This window comes from Cheilinus undulatus, linkage group 19, assembly GCF_018320785.1.
Source record: "Cheilinus undulatus linkage group 19, ASM1832078v1, whole genome shotgun sequence".
Taxonomy (NCBI): domain Eukaryota; kingdom Metazoa; phylum Chordata; class Actinopteri; order Labriformes; family Labridae; genus Cheilinus; species Cheilinus undulatus.
In genome coordinates, this window is record NC_054883.1 from 41,171,240 (window position 1) to 41,194,364 (window position 23,125).

The 23,125-nt window shown below is 39.6% G+C and overlaps 1 protein-coding gene across 1 annotated transcript in view; it reads left to right on the plus strand.

The window, feature by feature from the left end:
• The first annotated feature begins 1,326 nt into the window (after positions 1-1,326).
• The window catches only part of LOC121527082 (RNA-binding Raly-like protein), a 237,620-nt gene continuing 215,821 nt past the window's right edge, over positions 1,327-23,125 (plus strand). The window contains exon 1 of the mRNA XM_041813768.1: positions 1,327-1,373. The gene's annotated coding sequence lies outside the window, so the exon portion shown is untranslated. The remainder of the gene's footprint in view (positions 1,374-23,125) is intronic.

Here is a 23,125-nt window from a genome sequence, read left to right on the forward strand (position 1 = left end):
GTACTTTGCCTCATTTAGTCTCAGCACCATGGACAGCGCTGCAGTGAGGCTGATTCTGGAGCTTTCTGTGCTAGTCTCCTGATTTCAGCACCGCGGACAGCGCTCTGGTGTCATCCTCTACGGCAGTGTCATGAGTTTGTCCCCGGCCGTGCTGCACTCGCTCACCTCGCGCGCTGTGAGCAGCATGATGCAGTCGTGTTCCTCTTCATTGTTCCACGTTCATGCCGCTGACCACCCCCACCGTAATAACCCAGCACGCCTCTGCTCTCATCGTTCATAAGAGAACAGGGACGTGCAGTCAGTGTCTAAGAGCCAAAGCCTCCTCTTCTCCCTCTTCTTGAATGAAACCAAAGCATGTGCATGTGCTGACACCGGAGCGAGCTCTGCATCTTTAAAACGGGAGGGAAAACAGAGAAGCAGCTCAGTCCTAACTGTGGGATGAGAAGGACTACCTCTTTTTACTTTTGGAGAGAGCCAAGCCGTTAGGAGAGCATTCAGCATCAGCTGTTCGACACTGGTCTCTCATTGCTGGAAGTCGGGGCTGAATGAGTCACATGACAGAACTGGAGGCTGAGATCTAGAGAAAAGGCACAGCATTTCGGCTCGCACCGCCATACTGTATTTTGAGCCATATCACATTTTTATTGCAACATTTTACTCCCGCTCGGTGAGTACATTTCCAATGGCTTTTTTGTAAGCATTTTTTGTCTTTTTAATTGCCCCCCTTTTTTTGTTTTTCCTCCTTTTGCTGGTGTTTGAATTGAGCATTGACATGGTGGTTTGGAGCGTTTTTCACATCCTGGCTTCAAGTTTTTAGCATGCAGTTAGAGCCAAGAGGGTAAAAAAGACAGAAAAAATGCCAGAACGGTCTTGAGAGAAGCCTTGACTTGCTTGCAGTTTTGTTTCGAGGGTCGAAACCAAGCAGCTTTTGTCAGTATTGAGATTTTTCACACATTTATTGGTGGTTTTGAAACATTTTTATTATTTTTTTGTTTTCTGTCGACTTTTGCTGTTGCTATGCTTTGGTTTGCATTTTGCAGTGTTGTTTGTTGCCTTCGAGTTTTGTGATTTTGATGTCTCGGTGGATCCTCTCACCGATCCAGCCCCCTTGCTTTTACTTTGCTCCTCTTTTCTCCTTTTTAACCAAAGACGTTTTAACGTGATACTTTTCTTGCAGCTGAGCGCACAGGTTTGTTGTTTTTGTGTTTTTTTTCCATTTACTTTTGCTGGTGGCAGTGTCAAGTATTTTTGGATGTTTTGTTTTTTGACTAGATGATGCTGGGTGGACGAGGGGAGTTTTGATTCTTGGGGGAGTTCAATGCGTTTTTGTTTTCTGTTTCAACGAGGATGAACAGACATTTTCCCTTCTGCAGGTATACATAACACGAGTGGATAAGTTCTGTGTTTACAATAAAGAATAAGGTGACAGAAATATGCACCTGTGGCTGACGTGTTATTTCGCAAGGCTGCTCAGATTGCTTATTAGTGAAGGCTTTCTTTATCAATGTTATCTGAAGGTTACCTGATCTGATCGATGCGTACCAGAAACAAAAAAAAATCACGAGACGTGATCAAGATTTGAAGAAGAAGGATTGGATATCACGCACATGTCGCTCGATCGCAGTGTTGTCTTTGCTTTTTTGAGTTCAACAATCTACACGCCGTCGCAGCTGAGGAATAAATGTAAGTAGCTGCATTCAGCTCCCTCGGAAGGATGCACTGTAACGATCTCCTACATGTGAAGTATCCAAACTCAATGCATATGTCGACTTACAGGGGCAGGGAAACATCATCTCCTACTCAGTAGGGTAAATGATTAGGTTACCCACATTTTGCACGATTCTATTTCCACATGCAAACTACAATGCTGCACTTAAATGCCCTTCTTACGTCTGCAAATGTTCTGCAGGCCCTGCACTCATAAACACTCCTGGATTGGTAGCATTAGATTGTGCAGGGCATGAATAGAGCTACTGACAGAGGAATTAATCCTTCAAGAAGCTGGTTTAACCACAGATTATCTGTATGCTGCACAAACATGACTAAAACATGGATAGTGGAGGTATTGTATTCCATGTGCACTGTGTGCCCCAGAGTGTAGCCTCTCAGGAGTTACAGCAACCCAGCAGTAACCTTACTTGACTTTTCTGTTTCTTGAACTTCTCTTAATATTTATTCTGAGCTTTTTGTCTATTTGAATAAGTTGCTTACATGTATAGTGACAATCGCCAGCATGCAAGGTATCTTAACAATGTATATGTTGACTTAAAAAGGCAAAATCAATTTAAAAACATGTTAACATGCAGGATAATCATATTTCACATGATTATATTCATATGTAAAATACAATGCTGCACTTAAATGTCTGCAAATCTGCTTCTGCATGGCCTGCACTCCAAGATACTCCTGGATTTGTAGTAAATCGTACTGAAAGACATGAATACAGCCACTGACAGGACTGAAAGTGAATGAATCCTGCAAGAGGCAGGTTTAACCTCAGATTATGGATGTGCTGCACAAGCTGCAAACATGATTGGATCATGTACTTTGAAGACAGCATGGCTACTGGAGGTATTTAATTCCATGTGCACTGTGTGTCCCAAAGTTTAGTCTCTCAGGGGCTACAGCTGCCCATCAGAGAGCCAGAAACCTTACTTGACTCTTCTGGACTGTCCCTGGACTATACTTAATATATTTTATGTCACTTTTTGCCTATTTCAAGATGTTTAACTTGTGCATTTTAAGTCTCCTGCATTCATAGTATCTTAACTGATGTTTACTTCAACTCAAAGGGGCAAATAACACTTTAGGGGGGTCAAATAGATAGAATAATCACAATTTGCATGATTATAATTCCACAATGCTGCTTTGGAGAAAAGCGTCTGCTAAATGACATTGTAACACTCAAATGCCCTCCTTCTGTCTGAAAATCAGCTTCTGCAGGCCCTGCACTCATAAACACTCCTGGATTTGTAGCATCAGATTGTGCAGGGCAGGAATAGAGCTACTGACAGTGGAATAAATCCTTCAAGAAGCTGGTTTAAGATCAGATTATTTGTGTGTTGCACAAGCTGCAAACATGACTAAAGCATGGCTACTGGGGTTATTTTATTCAGTGTGCAGTGTGTGTCCCTGAATTTAGTCTATCAGGGGCTACAGCTGCCCACCAGAGGGTCAGAAACCATACTTGACTCTTCTGGACTGTTCCTCAACTTCAAAACATAATTTTTGTCTATTTCAATGAGTTATACACATGCACAATAACAATTCCCTGCATGTTTGTTATTCAAACTCAATGCATATTTTGAATTTAAGAGGCAAATTCAATAAAAGAAAACAAAAACAAAACATTCAGTATCAGCACATATTTCATCTGCAAATCAATTTCTTTAGACCCTCACTCATAAATGCTGCTGGATTTGCAGTATGAAATACTGAAAGACATGAATTCAGCCACTGACAGGACTGAAAGTGAACAATTCCTGCAAGAGGAAACATGCAGTACCTCACATTATTGGTGTGTTGTATAAGCTGAAAATATGACTGGACCATATGAGCTTTAAAGACAGCATGGCTACTGGAGGTGTTTTATTCCATGTGCACTGTGTGTCCCTGAGTTTAGTCTCTCAGGAGTTATGGCTACCCATCAGAGAGCCAGAAACCTTACTTGACTCTTCTGGACTGTCCCTGAACTTCACTTTATACATTTCAACTCACTTGTTGCCTATTTTCAAGGAGTGTAACATGAACAGTTTAACCATCTCCTGCTTGTAAGGTATCTATCCAAATTCTATGCATTCACTAACTCAAAGAGAGTGAGTCAACTAAGATAACATATTTTTGGTTAAATAGATAGATGGCCACATGCTGTGCTAAAATGCCCTCATTATTTCTGCAGACATTCTGCTCAAGCTTAAACAGGCCCTGCACTCAAAATACTCTGCATTTGGAGCTTCAGATTGTGGAGGACATGAATGGAGCCACTGACTAGACTGAAAGTGAATTAATCCTTCAAAAGGAAGGTGTAACCCGAGATTAGTGGTGTGTTGCACAGGCTGCAAACATGACTTCATGACTGAAACTTGTAGACTTTAAGGAGCGTATGTATACTGGAGGTATTGTATTCTGTGTACCTAGAGTTTAGTCTCTTAGACTAAACTCTAGGACGCAGACTCTTAGACTCTTCTGGACTGTTAAGAGAATGTAAAGTATCTACTGAAACTCAATGCATTCACTAACTTTAATGGGCAAAGTTTTTTTTTTTTAGTCAAATATATAGAATAACCAAATTTGCACAGTTGTATTCCACATGCCAAGAAGAATGCTGCACTTAAGTGTCCTTTCTTATGTCTGCAAATCTTCAGCAGGCCTGCGCTCATAAATGGTGACTTAGTCCTGCAAAAGACCTCAGATGATTGGTGGGGTGCAGGAGCTGCAAACATGACTGTGTCATGTAGACTTTGAAGAGAGCGTAGCTACAGTGGGACTTTTTATTCTGTATGTTGTGTGTCCCCGAGTTCAGTCTCCTAAGAATTCAAGCAACCCAAACAAGCACCAAGTTCAGACTGGTCTTGTCTGGACTGGTTCTGAATGTCACTGAATAATTTTGATGTACTTTTTAACCAAATCTGAAATAGTTCAACATGTGCAGTGTAGCCATCCACTGCATGTTAGATATCCAAACATAAAGCATATGTCTACTTACAGGGTCAAAATAAAGAAAAATGTTGTCTGGTTAAAAAAAAAAAAAAACATGCAAAAACCACATTTTGCATGTTTATGTTTCCTCACAGAAAGTACAATGCTCCACTAAAGTTCTGTCTTTACTCTGCAAGTTGGCTTCTGCAGTCCCTTTACCCCTGAATACTCCTGTATGTGGCAACTGATTGTCAGAGCCACTGACCAGACTGAGATTGAATTAATCTGTGTTGACCTCAGAATAGTTGTGTCCTGGACAAGCTGTGAACATGACATAATCATAAATACTTTGAAGAGAGCGTAGCTGCTGCAGGTATTTTCTTCTGTTTGATGCATGTCCCAGAGTTTTGTCTCCCAGGAGTCAAAGCTACACAACAGAGGGCAAAAACCTTTCTTAACTTTTCTGTACTGTTACAGAAATTCACTAAATAATTTCCACATCTTTTTTTTTTTTTGTTTTTTTTTTTTACCAGTTTTGAAGGAGTCTAAGAGTCTCTTGCACGGAAGGTATCAAAATTAAATTTATGTCTACATGGTGGGGAATTGATAATAATAATAATAATAATAATAATAATAATAATACAACTTCTGATTGAATAAGAAGGATAACCACATTTTACACAATTATAGTTCAACATGCAGAGTAGAACTCTACATTTAAAAGCCTTTTTTATTTCTGGTGGTCTGCTTCTGCAGGCCTTGCAATGTTCCTGAACTTTACCTTTTAGGCAATTTTAAAAGAATCAGACATGTGATGAAGTACATTTAAAGGACAAAATCATTTATGTCAACATCTTTCTGGTTGAATTAGTAAGATAACAACATTTTGCGAGTTTATATCCATATGCTGTACATAAGTGCCCTCGCTGTGTCTGTAAATCAGCTTCTGCAGGCCCTACACTCCTGGATTTGTTGCATCTGTGCAGGGCATGAATAGAGCCACTGAGAGTGGATTGATCCTTCAAGAGGCAGATTTAAGCTCAGATTATCGGTGTGCTGCATGGACTGTAAACATACTTTAGTCATACAGACTTTGAGGAGAGCATGGATACTGGATGTATTTTGTCTTTTGTATGTTGTGTGTCCCTGAGTTTAGTCTTTAAGGAGTAAAAGCAACCCACCGGAGAGCAAAACCCTTTATGAACTTTCCTGTACTGTCCCTGACCTTTTTTCCGATATGTTATATTTTTATGTTTGGCTAGGAGAAAAAGAATCTCCTGCATATAAAGGATCCAAATTTAATGAAAGTGTTGGCCTTGGGGCAAAATCAATTACCAACATCTTTTCTGATTAAAAAAAGTAGAATTACCACATTTTTTTATCATATTCCCACACTGCACTTACATGCCCTTCTGTAAATCTGCTTCTGCAGGCCCAGCACTCATAGATACTCCTGGATTTGTAGTATCAGATTCTGAAAGACTTGAACAGAGCAAATGAAAGAACTGAGAGTGAATTAATCCTCCAAGAAGCAGCGCTGACCTCAGAATATTGGTGTGCTGCATGAGCTGCAAACATGACTAAATCATGTGGACTTTGAAGAGAGCATGACCATGGGAGGTATTTTATTCTATCTGCCACTATCCAGTCACTTTGTCTCCCTGAGTTTAGTCTCTCAGGAGTGCGAGCTACCCAGCAGAAAGCCAGAAACTTTAGATATTTTTCCTTGACTATTCCTCATCTAATAATTTTCTGTAGCTTTTAGGCCAGGGGTCAGGAAGCTTTTTGGTTGAAGAGCCATTTTTGGTCGCACCCCCTTCCAGAAAATCTTTGAAGAGCTGCAAAACACATTTAAACCTTCCAATGAAGGTGAGGCAGTCAGCCTTAGTCTTTGTCTATCAACATAGCTGATTGAGCAAAGGTATGAGGCCATCAACTGATATGTTTGATCTCACTGAAAACTTTCCACTTAGTTATTTTATTCTTTCTTTGCATTTTAATCATAATTTTCATTTTGATGCATTTATGGATTTAGAACTACAATAGAAACAACTGTGTACATATTTTTATTTTTATCTATAAGTGCTACTATCAGCCAGTGATTATTTTTAATCCTTAATGATACTGATATAATCATTATCATTACTTCTTCATTTCTTTAAAACACACTCCTTATACCTGCTGTCAGACAGCGTTAATGCAGGATACTGTAGTAGCCAACTGTTCACCTATGGATGAAAGCTCCACTTCATCTCCTCTCTCTATGCTGCTGTGTTTTTGTCTACATCACAAACAGGAATGCAGTAGGAAATACTGTTTTGGCGTGATCAATAAACAACAGCATCCATGACCACTGGGTCACAGATTTCATCAACAATACAGTCAGAAGGACAAACCGGAGCAATCACGATCATCGCTCCAAATATCCACAAGAGAGTAAAATCAGCTGTTTACATTCTTTCTCCCTCTCTGTGAGTGACACATGTCAGCACCATGGACAGCGCCACATTATATGAGTGACACATTCCAGCACCATGGACAGCGCCATATTATATTAATGACACATGTCAGCACCATGGACAGTGCCACATTAACGCATGTGATAGTTTACCTCAACGATCTCATCTTTTAGAGCGCAAATGCGCACTGGGACACTGGCCCTTCCATTCATACACGCCAGAAATAAGTAAATCACCATCAATTGTATCAGCCTTCTGAATGATAATATTGACTTCACAGCAGCAGAGTAGAGAATAACAATAAAACATGAGCTTACCTGTTTATTTTGCTCAAACAGCCCCCTATTGATCCCTTGGCCTCTGTCCTTTCTTTCTTTACCTGACTGATGCTGCTTAGTGTGAACTTGTATATGTTTATCAGGCTGTTTTAATGTTATCACCGCTCACATTCTCCGCTGACACTACTTTAGTCCGACGGACGCACCGGCTTAGTATGAAACATATCAAAGTTGATGTTCATTTTCACCTTCCCACCTTCCCTCTTGCTGCTAAAGCAGGTTTAAGAAATTTCAAACTTAACTCTTGTGATGAGCACAGAACTCCCGCTTTAGGTGTCATTTGTGACAAAACCGTGTCCCGACCTTTGCTCCCAAGACAGGAAAGCGCCAGTATGTGCTGTGCCATAGAGGCATGATATGACGCACATTTAAGTTGATAAAATAGGCCTATCTGTAAAAATAAAGTTAAGGGTGAATGAAAGAGCTACACATTTTATGGATAAAATATACAAAACTATCTCAATATAGCATTACAAAAAAAGAATTATTTAATGTTGAAAAAATTTGCCACAGCTGCAGAGAGCCACTTGGGAGGGGCAGAAGAGCCGCGTGCTTCTCTGGGCAGCGGGTTTCTGCTGTTTTAGAGGAGCTTCTGAAATACCTAACCTCATGTAGGTTCACAATAAAAGCCCCCAAGGCATGACAAGCATTTAATCTGACCTTGTAAGAGCCAGGTTTGATTCCTTCTTTTAAATAGACATGTTGGATATAACCAGCTGTGAAAGAGAATAAGTAATATCCACACTTTTTAATATTCATTGAATTTTTGTAAATAATCCAAGCTTTCTACCTTCCCTGAATGTCTTTATTTGTATTTTATGAAGTTGCAAAGTGTTACTAAACTCCAAATTTTAATGTAATAAAAGTAAAATGAATGTTTTTTTCCTCTGAAAGAACTATCAGGTCCGAGTGTGTTGGCTCAGGCAGCTCATTTAAGTGATACACTATAACTCAAAGCCTCCCTATAACAGACAGTGGAAAGTCATTCAGTCTGACCCTGTTCTCCAGATAGGAGCTTAATTGTGCAGAATATGAAGTGTGATATCCCCTCACTTATCAAATTAACTGCTCAGAAAAGGGACAGTAAAGCTCTTTTCACTGCTTTCTGTAGAACCAGTCATGCCAAAGGTAAGCTGTCTCTCTGTTAGAGTGTGGAGAAGGAGAAAAGCTTCACTGGGAGACCATGTTTCCACCCAGGAGACAGGTGTGGGCGCTGTGGAGGGTTACAAGTATGATAAACTGGACTGACACAGAAGCCAACTATAAGGAGGGCCTGAGCTGTGTGGAGTTCCTGAAGAGGCTGAGGTCCTCTACATTCTGCAGGATGTTCAGTGAGTCTGTAATGGCTAGTCCTGTTTGTTAGTGCTGGAACAGCAGGGTGGGTGTAGCCGACACCAGACAGTGATGAGGGGTCAGAGAAGATGCTGCTGTCTCACTGAGGTCAGACTACAGTTTATAAGCAACTGGTCTCCCACTACCTTCTCCTTAATGGGACATTATGACCAAAACAAACTCAGCCACTTTCATTTATTTAATAAAAAATGCTGCAGTTTGGTCCCTAGAAGGGGAAAGTGTGATTACATTTTACTCCTTTAACTGTGAGAACATGTAAATGAACACTTTATCATTGTAAAACAAGCTTTGATATCCAAAGATAATGATATAACTAGCCAAAAACAAGCAGAATTGACTCTCTATCACAGTATAATAGAGTAATATGCAAGGATCAGTGTCCACTTTGGGCTTCTGTCAATCATAGACTTTATGCCACATATTCATGACCCACTTTTGGGTCCAATCCACCAGTTGAGAACCACGATTAAGGCCCAATCTGGCAGATGTAAAGCTTTAGAACTCAGAGAAATTGATCATATAATCCCATGTGTTCTGTCATAATGATGACAACTAAGGCCACATCTGAGTTACTCTGCAAAGCAGATTCTATGTCCGTCATCAGGCAGATCCATCCTGCAAAGTTCCAATCTGAGACATTTGTGCCACATCTGAGAAGGAAATGGACCAATCAGCATCTTTTTAGGAGAACAAGGTAGTAGCTACAAGACATGGTTTGATTTTACTGTAAGCTGAAAGAAATGGCTGCTGCTGGTGTAGCATTTAGTACGGATGTTATATAATGACGGTTTTATCAGAACTAAACCACATTTCTAGGGAAGCTGTTTCACTTTAACAATATATAAATGCCATTTCACCTTATCATCTAAAGGTCAGGCAACTTCCAATTCAAGGCAGCCTGTAAACGAACTCTAAAGTTAAAACAAGTAGAACAACTTGTTTGTTTTGTTATGGTGTACTTCAGCGTTACTCTACCCTGCTCAACCAAAGAGCCAAACTGTTGAAAAATGCCTTTGCAAGAGCCGCAATCGAAATGGTAAAAAGTGGCAAAAATGGTTTAAAGTGGCAAAAAAGTGGCAGAAAATGGGGCAAAAGGGGCAAAACAGACATACAATGGAGAGAGCCAGGTGAAAAAATTGGGTGCAAAGTCACAAAGAGTTACAGGTGGTCAAAAAGAGGCAAAAAATGAGTAAGTGAGAAAAATGGGCATAAAAGTCTTACTGAGCAGGGGCGTAGCTAAGGATTCTGGGCCCCCAGAAAGAATATTACACAGGACCCCCCCTTAACTGGCTAGCCAAGCAACAAATTTTCATCATTTTTTCAAATATCTCTGCATTTATGTGTATTTTTGAACCATCATTTCTGGATTTATGAGCAATATTTTTTACAATGTTTGAATTAATTTACTTGCATTATTTAACATTTTTTATTTGGAAACAATTTCTGTCTGTTGCTTCTGATTCAATAATGACACTATTTAATAATAAGAATAAATAAAACACTTTTCATTGCAGGCTCCAAAGGCCCCCTATTGTGGGCCTGGGTCATCCCCCCCCCCCCCCCCCCCCCCGCGATCTTTTTACCTTATATTGCAATTGGGATTTAATACGCGATTATTTCTTAAGTTCCTGATCTCATATTTTTTCCAACAAAAAAAAGCAATAATATTTCATTCTGCACTATAACCAACACAATATTAGACTAAACTAGAGCTGGACAATTTTGAAAAACATATCTAATTGTGAGGATTTTGACTCATTTTGCAGATAGAATATGACATGTTGCATTAAAAGGAGTGATGATTTTAATATAATTCTCATATTTAACAAGAAAAAACATACAAAAAATCAAGAATATAAGAGTTTTTTGTACACTCTTCTAAAAATATGCCACTCTACTGACTGCATGATATTTAATGCATAATGTCTCTGCAGCAAAAAAACCTTTTAAACTGGTATTTTGTTACAAATTTCAGGTTGAAGAACTATTGCACCTTCTGCGATTGGAAAATTGCAGCAGGCTATATTGTGATTTAATCTCATTTGCAATTAATTGCCCAGCCCTGAACCGCATTCCTACAGTTATATACAGTGCTTAACAAATGTATGAGACCACCCTAACCCTAACCACAGTCAGGTTTCTGCCACAGCTGCCCTAAATTAACAGCATTGGTAATTACCAAAATCATTTTTGATGTTTCTGCAATGGTTAATACACCAATATGTAGAAGCTCTTTAACCCAAATGATATTTTTAATGCTAAAATAGAATTAGTATTGTTATCCATGAATTTTCAAATGTGCTGATTTACAAAAAAGCCCTGAAAAATAGTAAAGCACATTAATATTTCTTCATTAATATGTCAAATTATAGTTATTTACTGTCATTCCTGAACAGAAAAAATGAGTTTTAGTGGTTTAGTGGAAATTTCTCATTCCTGTTCAAAATGGTAAAATGTGTAGAGCTGACTGAAAATGAAAGAGTCCGCATTAAAGCACTTCATGATGCTGGATGGTCTCTGAGACAGATATGACAGGTGCTCTAATACATTTGTTAAGCTCTGTATATTGCTTAAAGATTGCTGATCTCTGTTAAAAAAAAAATCCAAATACAGCACTTTTGATCAGTCACTTAAGGTGAAAAGTTCTTATAGAAAGCACAAAAATAAGCATGAATTTGTTAAATGTATAAAATGTAAGTCATTTCTCTCTAATGCTCTTAAACCAAACCCTTCTCTACTATGACTTTTACATGAGCGATGGATTAAACAGTGGGCTAAAGTGGGATTGAGAGACACTCGCTGTTCAGTCAGAAATATCTAAAGACTTCTGAGGTAAAACCTCAGATTGACTGTAGCTGCCAACATCTTCACTTCAAGTCATAAAGCAAAATTATCACAAAACTTTCAGAGTCATTTTGTGCTTTTATGGAACAAGAGGGACGATAAATCCACTAAAGCTTTGCTGCTACTACTTATGCAACTTCAAACCTCTCTTTAAGACTCCAGCCAGCATCTTACAATGTCGGAAAGGGAAGGAAATCAAAAATGTGAGCCGGAGCTCTGATTTTCTGTGGCTTTTATTCCATGCTTTGTTTTACCACTGACAGTTTGTTTATCACGTATGTTTCTAGGCTCATATCATGCTCTATCCAATAAAAACGACAAACACACATCTATGTTGGCCGTCTGTGGCCTAAACTGTTGCTTCACCCACATCCAGACTCATGCACAAACATCTGATAGTTAAGCACATGCTCAGTGTGTACACGCTACTCCTACGTGATGTTTTATTCATGCTAGCAGAGGTATATCCATTCAGCTGCTATCATATTTCCTCCTAAGTCTCTGGAGCAGCCCTGGCTCTGCCCAGATAACGGGGAACCTGCCTGGAGGGGAGAAACAACACCGCAGGACTTAATAGAAGCTATCATAATGCTTAGCAGGAGGGATGTCCGGCAGCTCGTACACCTCTCGACAAGAGGCGTTCAGACATGTTCATGTGTCAGGATGTGTCGGGATGTGTCGGGATGTGTTGGGATGTGTTGGGATGTGTTGGGATGCTGGGAATCAGGGAGCTGGAGGCCAGATCTGAAATGTTTGAATCGATGTTTCCGTCTTTAAGGAAGTTTCTCTTTTGGGTTATTTTTGTGATGCTTTAGCACTTTGTGATGTTGCTCTGGGAAAGATGCTAAGTTAAAATAAATATACTAACTTCCCTAGATATTACTAAAATCTGCATTATAAAGGGTTTGGTTTTAATGGGTTGAATGAATGTTTGTGCTGTCATCTGCAGAGAGAAACAGGAAGAAAACCTGAAAAACACACTGAAAAAGTTTTTAAAAACTGTCTATGCTGCAGTGGTGCTTTTTGCTACCAACAATCTACAGTTGAGATCAGCTGATCCTAAACATTACTGGTATGATATTGATCCTATTTAGCTGGTTTAACTGTTGGTCAGTCTATTTAGCTCTGTAGTGTACTGAAGCCTCCTAAAAGTGGCGGTATAAACGGATGAAAGGGCCACAAAAGTCCTGTTTATTCAGTCAACAACATGCTTTTACCGGCTTTGTTCAAAAGAGCAGTAAAAAACCCTCCCAAGGAACAAAATAAGTACCTTACAGTAAGGACAACTGGATCCAAAATCAAGCCATTCAAGGGCTAAACAAGTTTTTCAAAGCGGGGGCCCTGACCTCTTGGGGGAGATTCATTTGATCACAGAACAGTTCTCCATTTGGCCTCAGTCCCAGCTGGATGGTCCATCTCCCCTTTAGTCTGCAGGACAGGGAATACGTCGTTTCCAAATAGAATTTCTAATTTCGATTAATCTGACCACAGAACAGTTTTCAATTCTGATTCAGTCCATTTTAAATTGGCCCAGAGAAGACTGTGGGGTTTCTGGATCATGTTCACACATGGCTTCTTCTTTGCATGATGTAGTTTGAGCTTGCATTTGTGGATAGAACGGCCAACTGTGTTGACAGACAGTGATTTCTTTAAGACCTCCTGAGCCCCTGCCGCTCTAAAATGTTACTTTTATACCCAGTCATGTAGCTGACATGTTGCCAATTAACATGATGAGTTGCAAAATGCTCCTCCAGCAGTTTTTTATTGCTGTCATGCAGTTTTCTAGGCTTTTGTTGCCCCGTCCCTAATTTTTCAGATGTATTATTTTTATTTAGATTTCACAAGGTGCCCCAACTTTTTTGGAATTGGGTTTGAAGCCCCACTGAATAAAAATGCAACCAGCTGCCACTGACTATTATGCAATTAGATACTTATGCAATATAAAATGCCTGTTTTTACCTCCGCCAAGAAGGTTATGTAATCAGGAGGGTTTGTTTGTTTGTTCGTTTGTTAGCAACATAACTCAAAAAGTTGTGGACGGATTTTCATGAAATTTTCAGGAAATGTCAGAAATGGCATACGGAAGAACTGATTAGATTTTGGGAGTGATCTGGATCATCATCTGGATCCAGGAATTTTTTAAAGGATTCTGTCCTATTGGGAGATAGGGCTAATGGTGGAGGTCTACGCTGTTACCACTTTACACCAGGAGATGGCGGACATGAGTAACTTCAATCCCAGCAGCATTTTTGGTGTGTTTCTATTCAAAGTTTTGGAGTTTATAGAGTTTGAAAGAGGCACACCCGGTCGAGGAGACGAGTCGGAGTAAAACAGAAAGAAAGACAGCAAATTGTAGCGAGAATACTCACAATGCTGGGAGGAATAGAGGAATATTCACCCTCTGCCATGACTTCCAGTCGTCTGGTGAGACCATGGGTGAGACTGTCAGTGCATCTGTTGGCACCGGCAGGCAATGTGTCCACCATGACAGTCCACCTGTAGCCAAACCAATGCTTTGCCTCACCGTACTTGCACCCCATCGGGGAGGGAGTAATCAGTGAATGCCGTGGTGGGGGGATCTTGGGGGGATCTTGGGGGGGGTCAAAACACCGCGAATAGTGACGGAGATCAGGAATGACAAACACCGTGGAGGTAGACACATGGTAGAAGCCTAGAGTAGAAGCCATGGGAGAAAAAGCACAGCCAATGGTGGTGAAGGCTGCCTGGTGATGTCAGAATATGCAAATTAGATGACTTAATTTACTCCCATCACAAAGTTTGGGTCATACTAAAGATTTTTGAAAGGATTCTGTACTATTGGGAGATAGGGCTAATGGTGGAGGTCTGCGCTCTCCAAGTGCTTTTCTAGTTTATTGTAAGTCTGTCTGTTTTCACTGCACTTCTAATTTTCATTTCTCTATGGCTTCATTAAGCTGCTACTGAAAACATCACATTTTCTGGTGTGGGCTTTCACAATAATAGCACTCGAGTAAAACAACAACTACATACTGTTATTGTGATGGTGTGTAGGTACCAGATATGTCCAGGGGTCTGCTCCTTCCAATGACATCAAAACACAGTGGACACACCGCATTGCATATTAGGTAGATACCTGCTTCTCCTGTTACAACGCTAAAGTTTGCATTCAAAGTAAGATTGTGGAAAGCTAACAGGTTTGCCATCCTGACGCGTAAGCTTCCAGCCAATAATGCAACACATCATCACAGCCGATCATTATGCTACGCCAAAAATAAGTGGTCTTATGCTTAGCTTGTGCTAAAGCCACAGCTAGGCTGGCTTCATGTTAATGTTATTACAGACATCAAACTTAGAGAGAAGAGAACAGATTTTAATCTATCACTGTGCTTCACATTAATCACTCAGACGCGCACCGAAGCACCGCGGGTTTGCTGCGACCGAAGGAAAGCGACCTCGCCCACTGGAAGCGAGTCTAGAGTACAGCGCTGCGGTGCGCAGTTCTGATCAGCGGGAAGAGATCACGGGAGAACTGCAAGTTCCAGAAGGAATAGTATGTCAACAGCGGACTATTTAACATTTTGGGGTTAATTTATCATCCTGTCCAGTATAAGTCCATGATATTGTTGCTTCCTCCATTGAGTGAGTACATTAGGAAGTTAAAAGGTTAATGTTTGCTTAAAGGATCTGTGGTATTATGCAAAATTCTTTGGCTAAATATCCCCAAAAGTTAACTTTTCCTCGTCAATGGCGCCGTTGTAGCTCTGTGACCCTCTGACCTCTCGGTGACCCTTTGACCTCACTGCAGGATGAGACGTAATGTTAATATAGAGATGGTTTATGATCGGGAGTCCGTGCATTGTGTTTTATTTTGAAAGAACCGGATGTTCCACGCTTGTGACTTCCATGGTTGATGCTTTCCCAGTGAATTTACGAGGTTTGGCAGCGGCCGGCGCTGAAATTGACCTGCAGCGTATCTGAAATGAAGCAGAGCGAAGTGTCGGTCCAGGCACGCACCACTGCCGGTCTGGAGTGCCGGCTATAGAAATGCTCTGATAGACTAGAGGGAGCGAAGTGTTCCGCAGTACGATTTGCTGGCGCGCATGTGGAAATTGGGGGTTAGAGTTGGAGTGAAACTAAGACAGTGACTGCACTCAGACTGAGCTGTTGTTTGTCACACATCACTCCGTTATGCTAATGGCTGTATCATGTGTGCACTACAACACAATACATGCATTTAAACCAGTGTTGCAAAAGTCCAGTCAGTGGCAGAAACATGTCTAGTGATGCATAGATGATTTTTGTCATTTTGCATTTGGAGATGTAGTGAAAGTCGAACCTTTTCAGGAAGGATTTTTTTGGATCTGCAACTGTCTTGAGGATTTTGTTGGTGAAATGATGTAGGTGGCCCTAAAGCCAAAATAATGCCTTAAAATCCAAGCTCTGATATTACAGTAAACCATATGATTGATGCATTATGTTTATCCTGGCCTTTATTTCATTGATTTTGTTTAAAGCAGCTCCCTATTCAGCTTGAAGCAGCAAAAATGCATAATGTATATATCAGAATGAAGGTTCTTGTTTCAGATCCAAAGCCACGGCTGCAGAATCAAACTATTTTGCTGATTTGTTGCACCCACTCTCTCATTACCACACTTTGGACCTATTATTAACAGCTCTGTCCCTGAGAGGCATGTGTGCAAACAAACAATAAATGAAAGGACCATGAGAGATGTTTTGTTCTGCTATGAACTAGAGGCTACACAGTTTCTAAAATGTCTCATAACTCCAAAGCCATTCAAATTTCCCTCAGGGCTCTTACCTACATTTACTTTATGGCCTGCATAGATTAAAAAGGGAGCCGTGGGATCGATACATGATAACAGCTTCTCAATACATTAAAGAATGCACTGTCTTCACTGCTTGAAGAAATGTGAAGTTTGCCTATCAATACTCTATTAAAGCACATTAAATAAAGGATTCTGAGCCATGATGTCAGCTTGTTTAATGACACTAAGACTTAACGGGCTGATTGCAGACTTAATGATCCACTCTGATATATATTTTATAGGCCTGTAATGTTGCACAGAAGGAACCTGTTTGCCACACAGGATACATAGGGACAGCAGTGTTTCCATGGAAAGATCTGAAATCCAACCCCTCCACCCAAGCTTCACTATTGCGTGGCTATAACCACAATTTCATTACACAAATAACCCCGGTAGACTTTTGCTTAACTGCAAGGCCTTCAAAAACTGTCTGTATCTTGAGATAGGTGCATAAAAGAAGAACAAATTCATTAAAACTTGCAGACTTTCTTAATTGCACATAAGGGTCAACATATCCATGCAATTATCACGGTGTGTAGGAGTTTTGCTCCAATATTATGTCATTAAAACCAAGAAATGGCACGGTGTCTTCAAGACTTCAAGTGTTGTTGCAGAGGGATCAAACAGGAACCGGAGTTATTTTCATTTTGAATTCATGGCCTTCTGTCCTGAGTTTTGTGATATCTTGCATTGACATTTTTTTCATTGCATTTTGGCTAAAACTCACAAAAAATGTAACCTTGCAGAGCAGATGGATATCGTTTCCACGTTTCTCACTGGTTTTTACCAGAACTTGACGACATTTCTTCGTTAAAAGAAGAACAAAGAACAGCAGTGAATTGTTTTCTTTTCAAAAACCACAAAAGTTGAGTACTGACATGTCTACAGTCGCCATGGTTACCGTTATGTAGTTCTCTATTGAGTTTACTCCTCAGTAACGGCCACGTCACGTGTTTAGTTGCTCTAATTAGCTCGTAAAGATGTGACAAATGGTACGTTCATCCAATCACCCTCTGAGTTTTTATTCAAAGGTTCTGCCCTTTCCCAAATGCTGTCTATGGGAAGTTTACCAGATGGGTGTGTGAAACACATCCATCTGTCAGGTTATAAAATAGTAGGTGAACACTAAAATTTTAGGCTAATTTTTGAGTCACACAGATGGATTTCAGGGCTTTTTTCCTTGTTGCACCTGTGCGAAACTTCAGACAGCATCCGAAATCACTCAGTTGAAACAGCAGGAAAAGCTTTTATACAGAGCCTATATGAAGGAGTTTTTACACTTTATTGATCATATAAATCAGGGGTATCAAACTTCCTCCAGTGTAAAAAAGGAAAATATCAAATATCCTTCAGTCATAAAAATCAGAAAATAATAATAATAAAGAGTAAAAATAACTAGATCAAAAGAAATAAGGGAAAACAAATTTATTTGTGTTTTCATTTCATATTTTCAATTTTACACTTCACATTAATGACTTCAATCTGTTATTTGACTTTCATTTCATATTTTGACCATTTTCAATTTATGATTTTGACTTTTTGTCTTATATTTTAAACTGTCAATTTTTTATTTTCACTTTTTATCTCAAATTTTGACTTTTTCAACTAATTATTTTGACTTATATCTAATATTTTAACCTTTTCCATTATTATTTTGCCTTGATATCATATTTTGTCCTTTTAGGTGCACTATTTTCAATTTTAAGCCATATTTACGCTTTAAAAATATGATTGTGACTTTTCCTTTTTTATATAAATGCCTATTTAAAGTATTTTTTTAACATTTAATTTTGTGTATTGACCTTTTGAACAAGTAAGTTTGACTTTTTAAATCTCAAAATCATTTGTCATCATTGCTAATTTTTTTCCCCATAATTTATTAGTGGCAAAAAATGAGGTTGACAGTTAAATGTTGACCCTGTTAGGCCCTCTGGTCAGACCTTAATTCAGAATCCGGCCCCTTGTGTGACTGAGTTTGACACCCCTGGTATAAATCAATCATGGCCAATATAATTTGTCAGAAAAAGACTCATGTCAAAGTGAAAACAGATTTCTACAACATAATATCAATTTGACAAAAAATATGTAATGTAAAAGAAGTGATTTCAAAAACATTTAACCCTTCAGGCAGTATTTACTGGATGCACGTTCGTCTGCAGTCACAGCATTTAGTGGAAAGGTCTCAGTCAGGCTTTCACATCTGGACGCTGCAGTTTTACTCAAATCTTTGCAAAACTGCTCAAGCTCTGTCAGGTTGCACAGGGATCAGGGATGAACAGCCATTTCAAGTCCAGCCACAAATTCTGTATTGCCTTAAGGGCTCCCAGAACAATCAGCTTGTTGGCTTTAAACCCTTTCTGTGCAGCTTTTGCTGTACGCTTCAAGCCACTGACTTGCTGGAATAATAAATCCTCTCCTAAGCCATAATTTTCATGCAGACTGAATATGATTGTCCTCCAGGATTTTCCTGTTTTGCTGCATGCATTTTACCCTCTAGCCTTATAAGCCTTTAATCACTGGTTGCCTACAAGCATCCCCACAGCATGATGCTGCCACCACCATGCTTCACAGTGGAGATTGGTGAACTCTTGTGGAGACTTATTAAGTTTTCTTCACTAGTGTCTTTTCTCTTTGCCACTCTCCCATAAAGCTCTGACTGGTGAAGAACCCGGCCATCAGTGTTCATTCTGACAGCGCTTTTAAATTCAGTTTTAGTTTTAGTCTTTTGTCAAAAATATCTTTTAGTTTTAGTCATAATTTAGTCATCTAAATGTTTTTAGTCTAGTTGTAGTAGACGAAACTTCCCAACATTTAAGTCAACGAAATTTACAGTAAATTAGGTCGACTGATTGGATCTCTCCCCAGCTTACCCCGCCACCACGCAGTAAAAGTAGTTGTGATGGGATCCCCCCGTATCTCATCCCACCTTTCCACACAGCCAAAGTAGCTGTGGTTGGATATATGCCTAACTCGCCCCTACTTTCTACATGACCAAATTAGGTCTGATTGGATAAAGTCTCTGTCAAACATTTTCATCTCGTTTTTATTTGTTGACTAAAATAATAATTAATCTAATTTTAGTTTTTGTCCATGTGCACTTGTTTTTATCAGTTACTGTCTCGTTTTTGTCAGGGGAAAAAAGGCTGTTAACAAAAACTATAATGAAAATAATTAGTCAGCAAAATAAACACTGGTGGCCTACACTTGTTGTCTGCAGAGTCTCTCCATCTCAGCTGCTGAAGCTTGGAACTCCTTCAGAGTAGTCATAGGTGTCTTGGTGTCCTCTCTCACTCGTCTCCTTCTTGCACGCCCACTCAGTTTATGAGGACGGTCTGATCTAGGCAGATTTACACATTCATTTAATTTCTTGATGATGAATTTAACTGAATTCTGGGGGATGTTCAGAGCCTTGGAATTTTTTGTATCCATTTCCTGACTTCTACTTTTCAATAGCATTTTCTCTGAGTTGCTTAGAGTGTTCTTTTGTCTTCATGGTGTAATGGTAGCCAAGAATACTGATTAACTAGTCAGTGGACCTTAGATGTAATCACACTACAATCCCCACTCAGCTGATCCCCATTTCAATAACTGTGAGACTACCAGCACCTGTTGAATCAGGTCAGTCACTTTAAAGTGGGTCAGTTTTTATGCAAATCACTTATTTTACACCACGTTTATTTAATTAACATTACTTTGTAGGACTCTGTTTTCACTTTACCTTTAAAGAGTTTTTTTCTACTCTTTATTGTCAAAAAGCCAAATTATTTTGACTATGATTGATTCATAAAATCAATAAAGGGGTTAAACATCCAATGGGGCGAATACATTTTATAGTCTATGAATGAGTTAAAACAAGACGACTATTGGGAGAAAATAGTGGCAGGCGGAGATTTGTTATTCTATAGCTGCTAGTTAGCTTCAGAGAGTCTGTGAGAAAGCTGTGAATGAGAAATACAGATCTCACTTCAGCGCTCCAATCAATGGAGTCCTGATTTAACTTGTACAGTGTGAGCCAATCCTTTAAACTGTGATCCTTCAGTCAAAGATAAATGAAATTCCAACATTTACTCAGTGTACAGAGGAAATCATCAGCTGGTGGAGATGTTGAGGTTTTTTAAGGTGTCATTTATCTTTCAACCCCTACAGCCATTCAGTCAACCCCAAAAGTTTCAATATTCCTGATAGTTTTATCAAGAATGACTCAACATTTGATCCGTTTTCACAGAAATCCTTCAGTCAGCTATTATTAGTAAATCATGCATGATAAGCACATACTCATCAGGCTAGTCTGGATTAAATCTGCAGTTCCTTGTCTCTTGAAGGGTGCCTGTTTTTCTTTCTGAGAATTCAATCTTGTTTTTAACCAATCACAACAGAGCATATTAGTATGAAACCCAGTGATGGTCAACATGACAGCCCCCAAAAAAATGATGTGGGATGCTGCAGTACTGGAACTGATTTCACTGTTATAGCTTCAACGTTACACACATTTGAAAGAAAATACTAATACAATCATATGTTATTATACCAAAATGTTTATTTATTCTGAGTTGATTTGAAGGTCATTGTCTATCAAGACAAAAGCTGTACAAATGTAGTTGATGACTCCTGGTGTGCAGCAGAGACATCCATGCAAACACGGCCTTCATTCATTGGCCGCTTCCTTCATTAGGCTCTCTGTATGATGCATGTCCTTATGATGCTGCAGCACATGGATCGAATGAAAGTTAACTGCATAAATGCAAAATGAGTTTAAGATTGCAGATAGTGTTTCCCAACCAGTTATCCTTGGAGCCCCCCTACATGCATCTAAGAAAATCTGCACCCCCCTCAGGACCCAAAAGAGAAGAAAAAGTGACACAATTCTGTTAAAAATCAACACAGATTTTAAAATCTACATAAGAATAACATAGAAGTAGCGCTCCTCCAATAATATCTTTTTCTTTGAAAATTATAAGTTTGTCCTCTTAATTTAAGCTGTGAATGTCTGTTCACAATGCGAACAGACATGACATTTTACTTTTTACATTTTACTGAAAAGTTATGCATATTTCCTCCTCATTTAATATGAAATATAAACAAAATAGATGTGACCAGACGTTATCTTTCATTTTAAAAATAAAAAGTATTTCTTTATTTAATTAAAAAAAAAAAAAAAACTATAAATAAACAGAAACAAACATAAACATACAGTGTGACCAGATGTGGTCTTTTATTTTGAAAATTAGAGCACTGGCACAGGACATCGCTGTCTCCTCCTGAAGGTCTGTATCCAAGAGGTCTCCAGGCTGCAGCCATATGCTATTGATACGGGTGGAGGTGGGCTGCAAATGGGTCCCATGTGGGTTTGTCTGCAGGTTCCATGGTGGCCCCACCTGCTCATGTGGACTTCAAATTGGATCTAACTGGGATTTCTAGAAACGGGGCCTACATGCGTCCTGTATAAATTGCCCAGAAAGGCTCCATCCAATCCCCAAGTTGATCCCATTTAAAGTCCACATGAGCAATCACAGGTGGATGGGACCTGCAGGCAACCCACATGGGACCCATATTGGCAGCCCACCTAATTCATATGGGGTCCACATGGACACGGCAGTAAACGCTGATAGGAAGAGCTCAGAAACTGAGGTTTCAAAAAACGGCAGATGTGGACACACAGCCTTGCAAGTTAACTTAAATTGTTAATGTAGTGCCCCACCTCTGAGTGTTTCTCAAAGCCTCATAGTGTGATGAGTTTGGTCGCTGACAAAGTGGCTGTTTTTGACACCTGGGGAGAGAGGACAGGTTAGTTTAAAAAGGAGCAATTAAGCAGCTGTCACTGCCTCTGTCTTCTTATCAAATCCACACAGGAATGACTTTTCTATTCTTAGCCGGAGCCACGGTTCACGCTGTCTGATAAGGACATGTCACATTACAGTGGAGTCTTTCACCAAAGGGTGGAGGGAGGCTGACTTTATGCTGTTTGTCAGCTGGGTGTGCAGATATCGATCCAGCCCTGCTGATAGCTCACAGGCCACATCTGTCTCAGGTCCAGTTAACATATTCAATATATTTTCTAATCATGCCGTTCATCAAATTACATCCAGCAGCATCAAAACATTCAAGATTAGTTTCTAGATTACATATAGATTCATCAGCGCCGCCCCAGATTCACTCTGTTTTTCTACAGGAATAAATCAAAATTCACATGGTGACATTTTCTGCAGCAGTGTGTCAGCCCCGCCCCCGTCATTAAAGGGTAATTTTAGAAGATGGGGAGTTTGCACATAAGCTTGTTTTTTCATCACACTTAACTTTTTGGCATATTAATACATGTTTTTCACATCCGTCTGAAGAGCAGCATCATTAAAGTTTGACCCTCTGGCAGGAGGATGACCGCTCTGAAGATGATTCAAGGCCGCCTGTTCTCAGAGTCTCAGCCCGGGTAAATAAAGAATTATGGAAACAGGGATAAAATGTTTGAGCAGAATACAACACTGTTTCTCAGAGAAGCAATGTGAAAATGATACATGCACAAACTCCTACTTATATGCATGAGAACTACTGCAAAAGGAGCAGGAAGAGGGCAACTGGGGAATCAGGTTTTTGCAGGTGATGTAGGTGGAAGACATACCTGATGACGTTTAGGTTTCAAAATAAAAGAGGGTGTGAGGCCATCAAAGAGGAATGATAGCTTGCATTTATTTCA